General features: G+C 40.4%; 1 protein-coding gene across 2 annotated transcripts in view; it reads right to left on the reverse strand.

The window, feature by feature from the left end:
* Positions 1-6,718, reverse strand: part of l1cama (L1 cell adhesion molecule, paralog a) — a 45,869-nt gene extending 39,151 nt beyond the window's left edge. For both annotated transcript variants that reach the window (XM_087833461.1, XM_087833459.1), the window contains exon 1: positions 6,587-6,718. The gene's annotated coding sequence lies outside the window, so the exon portion shown is untranslated. The remainder of the gene's footprint in view (positions 1-6,586) is intronic.
* Between the last annotated feature and the right edge of the window lie 3,730 nt (positions 6,719-10,448).

Genomic DNA, 10,448 nt, shown 5'->3' on the forward strand with positions numbered 1-10,448 from the left:
CAAAATCTCTTTATGAAATGCAAATGAAGGGTGTTTGTGAGACGCTATAACACTCGGCCACTTTGACTACAAAACCCAGAGATGGCAAAAGTACAGACATTCTGTACTTAAGTAGAAGTACAGATACTAGTGTTAAAAAATACTGCAGTAAAAGTTGAGGTGCTGATTCAACTTTACTCAAGTAAAAGTAAAAAAAGTACAGGCTCTGAAATATACTCAAAGTAAGAAAGTAAAGATTAGAAGATGTTTCTACCAGCTATTCATGTGCAAAGCTACCTGAGCCTTGTGCTACATTAATGTAATAATAACATAATATTAGAAGATGCCTAATTTTTAATTCTAATTGTATTCAGCTTGAATCAGAAGGAAAATAAGAAAATATCTCTATTTTTTGTTTAGAAAATATCTCTATTTTCTATTTTTTTTCTCTATTTTAAACTATATGAAAATCACTGTTGTTTTATATATATACACATATATATGTATATATATGTGTGTGTATATACACACACATATATACACATATATATGTATATATGTGTATATATATACATATATACAAATTTGTATATATATACACACACATATATATGTATATATACACATATATATGTGTATATATACATATATATGTGTATATATACATATATATGTGTATATATACATATATATGTGTATATATGTGTATACACACATATATATGTGTATACACACATATATATGTGTATATACACACATATATATGTGTATATACACACATATATATGTGTATATACACACATATATATGTGTATATATACACATATGTATGTATATATATACACATATGTATATATATACACATATGTATATATATACACATATGTATATATATACACATATATGTATATATATATATACATATATGTGTATATATACATATGTATATATATACACATATGTATATATATACACATATATGTATATATATATATACACACGTGTATATACACATATATATGTGTATATATATACAAATTTGTATATATGTATATATATACACATATATACATATATATGTGTATATATGTGTGTGTATATACACACATATATATATACATATATGTGTATATATACATATGTGTATATATACACATATGTATATATACACATATATGTATATATATATAAAACAACATCAGTGATTTTCATATAGTTTAATGTAGTGTAATTTTGCAGCTATCTAGAAGCTATAGCACATAAATTTTAATGTGAATAATGAATAATCCATCAAAAGATACTTTACATTGTCTTTAACAAATTAAAAAACAATATTCCAACACTGGTATTTGATGAATAATTGATTCCTTCATCTGGTTGCTGTGAATTGTGACTGATGCACACATTTAGGCAGAGGAGCATCTTCGACATTAAACAGAAGACTTCATAGAGACAGATACATGCAGTGGGGAAATACACTGGACAGAGGGTCAATTTAGTCTAATTATAGCTACTGAGGTGGACAATAAAGCCTCTTTCACAGAGCTGACTGTGGTCCACATGGAGTGACGCTGAGGGGAATTCTCTATGTTGCTGAGACAAAGAGATAATTTTGCAAGAGACAGAAAAGGGATGAGGAGAGCATCCGGGAGGACAGACAGAGTTTCATATCTCCCCTAATTCATATTCAGTGTGTAGCTTTATTGCTTTGCAGCTTTTCAGTATGATTCTGTGGGATTTACATCTTTTCATTTCAAGACACATCGAGTAAAAAATTTAAATCACAGGATTAGATCGATTTGCGATAACGATTTTTTTCTTTTTAATTATCTTATTTAAAGAGTTTCTTTCTACAATATCTTGGGCCTCCAGCTGGGTTATTGGTTTGTCAGTAATTAATTTCTCTCCTGGGTTTCAGTTTTGCAATTTTAACTGCCAATATCATATTTGTTACCCAGGGGAATACTGCCGTTCCTCCTCGCCCATACCATCACTTCTAAAGCTATATTAAAGTGATAAAGTAATTCACTCTGCCAAATTAAATTTGTTTCCATACATGACGCCTCTATTTGGGCCTCGGTCTCCGTCACAGGTTCAATTGTATAATAGGGATGGATTTATGAGTCTTTGTCTGAGTCTTTTTCTGGGAAGGCTAATCGGAGCCTCAGCCATTACTTTGATTAAGATCCTGATGCGGTTTTGTCTGATCATTGTATGAATACTGATACGATATGAAAGACTGGAGGAAGGAGAAAAAACAAGACATTCAAAGGCAGCAACATGAAGTGGAGGCTTTTTTCCACAGTGGAGGAATTTATTCTGGGGCTGTTTCTTTTTTTACAATTATATATTACATATCATAATAGTTTATATATATTTGTGATGCACAATTTAGACTATTTGACTTGACAGGCTAAAATGAATTAGGCTAGCTACCATCATGCTGATATATTCAGTCTTGATAGGATATAGAGTCTATCTTGTCTATTCTTCACGTGTTATATTTTACACTAGACATAAATAACTTAATTTAAATGACTTAAATCTGTTAAGACTATTCTCTACCTGTCGTTCTGTCATGGCCTCTCCGAGCTTATCAGGTTCAACAGTGTCTGATGGGCTTATCTGCTGCTCTGATGCTACAAAAACATTAAATTAAAAGCAGTAATTCAATGTTACACAGATCATCCTGGAACCATTTATGTTCTTCTTATAACGGCAGGACATCTGTGATTCATCGTGCACCTACTGGGCTCTACAAAATAAACTAGGCTAGTCACCTCTATTATATGAATTGGTTTTATATCAATTGTGCTAGCCTTATAGGCTATGCAGGCTGTCTGCTTACAGGCTGCATCTGGGATCTATCCTGTGGTAAACAGGTTAACTCAGCACATTTGACAGCTTCCTCCAACTCCCTTCTTTTTTTGAGCCTAGCCGTCAGCTCCTCTCGGCCTCTTCCTGTTCTCCATAATCACCAACAGACTTGAATATTTGGGTAAATCCCATCTGATCTACTGCGATAGTAGATGGTAGAATGGGCATTGTGAAGAAAATGTAATTTTCTCTTGAAAAAGTCATTTTTCCCACCCAGGCGGCCCAAAGGAGAGGTGAATGGGAGCCGTCCCATTGGGAATTCCCCCGACTCTACAGATCGTCACGCCGTCCGAGGGATTAGCCATGTTTAAAGGTTTTCTGATTTTAGATCACAATGCCTCTTCTCTGCTTTCCAGTACAACTTTCATATTTATCCCATCTCCTCCCATCCTCCTGCCTTTTAAATCAGTCCGTCACATCTTTATGGTTCGCCTCCCTCTGCCTCACCTTACCTTTGCAAAATTCCCTCTCCCCTTTGCTCGCTTCATTTCCTCCTCCTCACTTTTCCATAATAATTTACCCCTGCTGGCCTGTCAATCTATCTGACCCTTAGCTCCCTAAATCACCACAATGTATTCCCCACCAAACCCTGACAGCATGTCGGCACGATCCTCTACTTGACACCCAGTGGGTCGACTCCCATCTGCACAGTCTAAATCAAACAGCCTCCGAGCTGCAGCTGGTGGAAGGGGAAGGGGGGGCTCACTCTCCATCTTGACAGCATCCTGAAGGAACAGGATCCTGATGCTGAACAGTGCACGCACGCACACACACAGCATCAAAAACACACACACACACACACACACTAGAAGATAACTCAAGGGAGCCTTTCACTCACGAGCCTTTGAATCTGCAGTTGTGAGTTTGTAACTTTGTAACTATTCTCAAAAGAGGATAAAAAGAAACTCAGACTTGAAAGTGTTATTGTTGACACTTCAGTCTAGGAGCGAGCGTTTCCTCATAACCCTTATTTTACCCCGTTGCTGCTTTAATGGCTGAATCCCCAGAAAGTGATGAGTGTGGTCTTTGATCAGTCGCAGACGCTTAAGTAATCAGGCCGTGTAGGCAACATTAGAGAATCTTTAATTTGGCGCACTGCAACAGGACCTCTGCAGCGTGTTTGTTTGGGTTGCCGAGGATGTGCCTTACAGATGTGTTTCTGCTTGTGTGTGTTCGTATATCTGCGTTTGGTGAGCGGGAGGACTGACAAATATGTCCCAAGGCAAAAACAGGTGGCTGAGGGGCTGAAGGGCCAGAGCTGTACTGCTCTACTCTGGAGTTGCTCCTAGCTGGCATATTGAGAGCAAATCACTCCTCTCCTCCTACACAACACAGCTCCCGACTTCCACTGCTGGACTAAAGGCATTTGGAAATGGGCCAGTCCCTGACATTAAAAACCGTATACAGCAAAAGCATGAATATGTCACAAAGCACTGCAGGGCTTTACTTATAACCTTCTTCAATAATATTTAGAGTATTCATGTTTAAATAAACAAGTCTTCTCTTACGGCCTTGCTTTTTTTCTTCGTCCTAGTTGGTGCTCTTCTCTCCGCTCCCTAAAAGGAGTGACCGTGCTTTAAATGACGCAAAGTGATTTGCCTTTCAAAAGGACGTTCCTCTTCTTCCCCTTCAGCTTTTTTTTTTAATGTTGCTTACACCATCCTACTTTGCTTATTTTTATTGCACATCCCCATTCGTCCGTCCTTCTCTCCGCACATAAATCCCCGTTTCCATCCATCTCTTTGATGAAACAGCTCAATTAACCAGCCGGCGTCAGAGGGGAGATTACATTCTGCACCACGCTGTAGCAAGGGTAATGACGGAGTCCAAGTCTGGCTACTCTGACAACAATATCGCTGCTACACAAGCAGCTCCCAGCGCAGTCTAGAGATTTGCTGCCACACAAAATCCGCTGCATTTAATAGTATGATAATATGACCAGCAGTGGGTCTCCTGAGCATCGCTGCCACAGTGAGGATCCACACACACTCTCATTCACTCCAACGTGCCCCTTCAGCAGCAGCTGTATCGTGATCTATTGTGTGGATGTGTGCAGTGCAGTGCGTTTATGGATGTTGTACAGATGGTTACAAGTCATTGTGAGACAGAGAGCCTTCCTTCCCCTCCAGTCCCTCGACTGGGTTCATCTGGGACAAGCTCCAGGCTACTGAGGCATCGAGGAAGGGGGAGCGTGTCGGTTCACGGCAGCACTAGCGCACAAACACTTGTGATACCCGCAGATTTTTAATCACTGCTTTATTAAAAATCCAGTCACATCTCTGTGCATGATATGCGTTACTTACAAAACATCAGACAGGCAGTGAAGGAAGTGGGGAAAATCTCACGACCATCAGCAGCTGTCTCTGGCAAATCCATTTAATATATATTGATATACTGTATATGATGTGTAGCATTAACACAACTGGTGCAACCATCTGTTTTCATTGGGCTCAGAAACTATTGGTTCACAGGTCGCAGAGGCTGACAGCAGGCATCTGTATGGCATACAGCCAGGTGAGCGCCTCCATCCGACGGCACACCTCCACTGTCTGCTGCGTGCGCTGCCCCACCCTTATTTTCACTCTGATGTCTCCTTCAGTCTAAACATCTCTCTCAGTCTGTCTCCTGTTGATTTCTAAATTTCTTTGCTTTTCTTTCACCAACCCCACTTCCTTTTCCCTTTCTTCTCTTGTTTCAGCAGGTTTAAATTACCCAGCCTGACACCGACCTGCCACAACACACTCGCTGCAGGTGTGTAGGAAATAAGACCGGCGAACTAGAAAAACTGTCGGGGTCTGCTCCGCTTTGTCGTTTTCCATACACCCAAGTGAAAATCTGACGAGGACATTGCAATCATAGGCTGTACTTAACATTAAGCCACCCTGATATCAGCTGGGGGAGGGGAATGCATGGAGGAAATGAATATTCATATTAAATTAAAAAGGCAGAAAGAGAAGCAAAGCGAAGAATTTTACAGAGGTGATGCAGTAGACAGTTGCAGCAGACGGCAGTTTTATTTTGCACTTGACAGAGTATTATAAATGTAAAACAGGGTTCAGTGCACTTAAAGATATCCATCGATCAATATTTCATAGTTTTTATTTAAGACAAACGCCAGCTTTAGGGAACGTTAGCTAAAAAGGTAAAGGAAATGTAACGCCGAGCAGTAAAGGTTCAATAGCAATCAGCACTGTTCTGTATTCAGTATAATGAGAGGAGAGCCTGTTGCATGCAGCGTTCTTGCTCTTCAGTCAGCAAGCGATAAATCCAGCCACAAAAGAGAAGAGATTTCCTCTAAAAGTATTCCACACCAACAGGTTACTCCTGGCACCTGACTTTCCTTAAACAATTAAAAGTGATTCAGTGTTACAGTATATTTCCCCCAAAACACTGCAATACACACATCTGGTGACATTTTTTACATTTGTCTAATTCTTTCAGTTAAATGTGTTTAAAAATTGTAATTAGATTTTTTCCCAACATCAACAAGTCTGGTGGAAATACGACGACCTCCCAATGTGAAGACATTTAAATAAGAAAGGTAAGAATAAAGTGATTTACACGAAGCAGACGGTCGTCTTTTCACCGCCGGCGTGAGACGAGCCAAAGGTGCGATTCTGAAACAAGCCACCTCCACCTAGCAGCCTAATTAATCCACTCACCAGCACGCTCCTGCTCTCTCTCCGTGTGATGACAAATTCCCCACTGTATCGCAAAAAGATGCTCTTACCTGCAGAGTGATGCTCCTCGGCTCTGTCGTCCCGTCCTTTCCTGATCTACTTGTCTTTTCTTTCTCTTCTCTATGAAAATGATCGTGCCTCTTTCCTCTGCTGATGCTGCAGTGATAGAAAAACACACCCTCCTTCGGCCTCTCTCTCTCTCACTCTCCCTCCCTGACTCTCATTGGCTGCCTGTTAGAGGTGACATCACCCTTCCTTTTCTGCCTGCCTCCCTCCCTCCTCCTCCTCTGTTCCCTCCCATCACTCTCCTCACCTCACTCTCTGTGGATTCTGGCCATTCCTTTATTGTACCCCTCTGTCCTCCCCTTTCTCCTTCCACACGGTCAGGATTAAAGGGTCCAGCAGCTCTTTTGACTGTTCTTGTATTCACCTGGGCAGTGCCAGGCATAATAATGGATAGCAGAAATAGCCTATGGCTCTCCAGCACTTGTTCTCCCTGCACCGTTTCAGAGGCTAATAGACTACAGGGTGAAATAACGTCCATGTGAGGTTTTGTGTTTGTAATCTCTACGCTCCACTGAGCTCAACTTTCATAAGCTCTTTTAATTCATAGCACTATTAAGAATTTCCCTGGACTTCAGTTCATTATAGAGTAATCGCAGGCACAGCTGAGATGAATGTTACATAACGCTGGTGAATAAAAATGTGTCAGGAATATCTGACGTTTCTTATTTGAGTTTTGGGGGAAGAGGTCCTGATTCAAGGCTTCATTGTTGGGTAATTCAGGGGCTGTTTGGATGTGTTTGTTGTCGGGGCCAAGATAACTAGGTGATGATAGTTGATGATAATCTGCCGCACGTGATAAAGCAGGTCTTTGATTTTACGTCCTTTTATCTGCTGCATCCTGCTAGCATGAATCTGTGTTTCAGTCTTCTCTGCTCCCCCTCCAGCTCATCCAAAAATCAAGGAACGTAGAACCGAATGTTCTTTTATTTGCTTTTAAAGCGCTGAATAAAGTGGCACTATTTTAAAACCTCCTCCATCCCCATTCATTCTCTAAAACCCTTTAGGGCTGCAAGGCGTTCAAAAGGAGGATCCGAAATGCAAACACAGAGGAGTCAGGTTAAACAAACAAAAACGTGTATTAATCCTGCAAAAGAACACAGGATTACGGGACAAAGGGGGTAGGCTGGCGTTGGCACTGGAAAGATCATTCTTTCCCACCCAGCTCACATTTAAAAACTCACATTTATGCTATATAAAATAAAAGTATTCTATTCTGTCCTAGATAGAAGTGCCGGGGTTGATCGTGCAGGGACTCCTGCTCGACTCCGTGTAAAGCAGACAGAACATTTCTAACATTTCTTTATCTCGAGGACCCTCTACTACAAAGTACAACCACAAGTCAACAAGCTCATTATAAATAGGTGACACCTAACGTTTCCATCCTTTGAGCAGTTGTCCCTCTTAATTTCACACAGTTTCACAAACCTAGCTGAACTCAAACATGTGCTGCCTTCAGGCTGCGTAAATGTTTTCCCTCATGCTGTTTTAAGATTATCATCACTACTTCTACTACTACATACTTACTTTGTAATTCTCTTACATGTGTTTATGAAGTAGCAGTCGCAGAGAAACTAATGCTGCAGTGCATCTCCCCCTTTGTGAATCAAAGAGAGAGACGGAGAGATGAGCAAAGTGGGATATGTGAGGTTAGACAAAGAGATAAGGCTGGGAAGGATGTGCAACAGGTGAGAGTGATTAAAGGTAGAGACCGAAATGTACTAAAGAGTGAAGAGAGTGTATAGAAGATAGAAGGAGGACTCTGACAAGCTGATGAATAAAGAAAATGAGGATGAGAGGACGAGGAGGAGAAGAAGGGTTGGGATGGAGGACAGTGAGCGAGTGAAGAAGCACAGAGGATTAGTAAGGAGGAAGTGAGGGCAGCTATATAGAAGATGATGACTGGAAAATGGTCGTTCCAGATGACATCCCCAGTTTTGTTTGTTCAATGTTTTGTCTTGTCTTTTTTGGGGGGGGGGGGGGGGGGGCTTGTTTGTGTGAAGATGACTGCAGTTACTTTAAAATGTGAGAGGAAAATGGGTGGAAAAGTGAATACACAAGGAGTTTCCTCGGGGCAGGGTGGAGACAATATGGTAGTGAGTCCTGCTAATGATGTATGGTTTGGGGGCTGGAGGTGGCAGAGCTAAAGATGTTCACATTTTCCAATCAAAATGCTAAAATTCATTGGTAATGACCTGGACGGACAGGCTGAGTGTCTTTTGAGACAACGTCACAGAGGTAGGACTGAGATGGTTTGGAAATGTGCAGAGGAGGGATACTGGATATACTGGACAAAGTGTGGTGAATATGGAGCTGCCAGGTAGTGGGGAAAGAGGACGACCTAAGGTACCTGACCTGGGTGTCTATTTGGATAGCTCCTTTAAGCTCGATAAGCAAGTATCATCTGTAGTTAAATCTGTTTTTTTTTTTTCAACTGCGCCACATTTCTAAAGCTAAGCATTATATACCACACAGGGACCTGGAAAAACTTATCCATGCTTTTGTGACCTCCAGGTTAGATTACTGTAATTCTCTCTACTGTGGTCTCCAAGCCTTCTCTCTTCGAAGGCTGCAACTCGTTCAGAAGGCTGCGTCTTGCCTTCTTACCGGCACTAGAAAATTTGACCCTATTACTCCGGCTCTTGTTGATCTACACTGGTTACCAATCAAATATCGAGTTTTAAAAGTGAGTAGCGAGTTTAAAATCTTGCTACTCACTTTTAAAATCCTGAATAACATTGCGCCCAGCTACCTCACTGACCTCCTCGATTTGTACACTCCTTGTCGTGCATTAAGATCATCAGGTCAGTTACTCCTGGCCCGACCTAAGTTCAGACTGAAGACCAGAGGCGACCCTTTGCTTCAGCTGCACCCGACCTTTGGAAGCCTCCCAGCTTCTATTCGAGCCTCGGACTCTATCCAGTCCTTTAAATCAAGATTAAAGGCATATCTATTTGACCAGTTAATGCCCTTTTAAATCTTTTAATTTTTAAACTTTTAAATCTCTTATCAGATTTTATTAAATTTATTATTTTTTATAAATTTTACTGCTGTTTTTGTCTTCTTAGCATATTTTGTATTTATCTAACTCTCCTGGTCTGTTAGTGCCTCTATCCTGTCTGTGCTAGTGCCCGATTTTTGCCTTGTTATTGACTTATGTTGACTCTGACTGTGAAGCACTTTGGTGCGCCTTCGGGTTTTTAAATGTGCTATATAAATAAAATTGTATTGTATTGTACACTAATTACACAAGACCTGGACTGAAAATCAGCAGGAACACATATTATGGAGTTGTTAATCCAAAATATGAGTGTTTTGGTTCAATTTGTTATAAAAAGCTATAACAGTGAGTGTCTAGTGCCAACTGTAAAACATGGTGGAAGCTCCGTCTTGGTTTGGAGCTGCATGTCTCATGTTTGTGCACCAGTGTCATCAGCAAGAGTTCTCACTGGCAACAGCTTCATTTTTCAGCTGATCCCAAACACACTGCCAGTGCAGATACATGCACAGTAAAGCACACGATGGATCACTATCAGTCATGGATTGATCTCCCCAGAGCCCAGACCTCAACGTCATCGAAGCTGTTTGTGATCGTCCGGACAGACAACAGACAAAGAAGAGCTTTGAACGTCCTTCAAGAAGTCTGGAGAACTGAAAACCCTTTAAATAATCATGAGAAAGTTTTGCTAATAGAATTCACGCTGTGTTGGAGGATAAAGTGGTCACACCAAGTATTAATTTTCAAGCTCATTAGAATTGTACAAATGCTGTTTTTGCCTCATATACTGTATTTACATGGACATTTGCACGTTTCAATAAAATTGCTGCACGTATTTCCCATTTTCCTCT

Source organism: Neolamprologus brichardi, chromosome 20, assembly GCF_056152115.1.
Source record: "Neolamprologus brichardi isolate AB-2024 chromosome 20, ASM5615211v1, whole genome shotgun sequence".
Lineage (NCBI taxonomy): Eukaryota > Metazoa > Chordata > Actinopteri > Cichliformes > Cichlidae > Neolamprologus > Neolamprologus brichardi.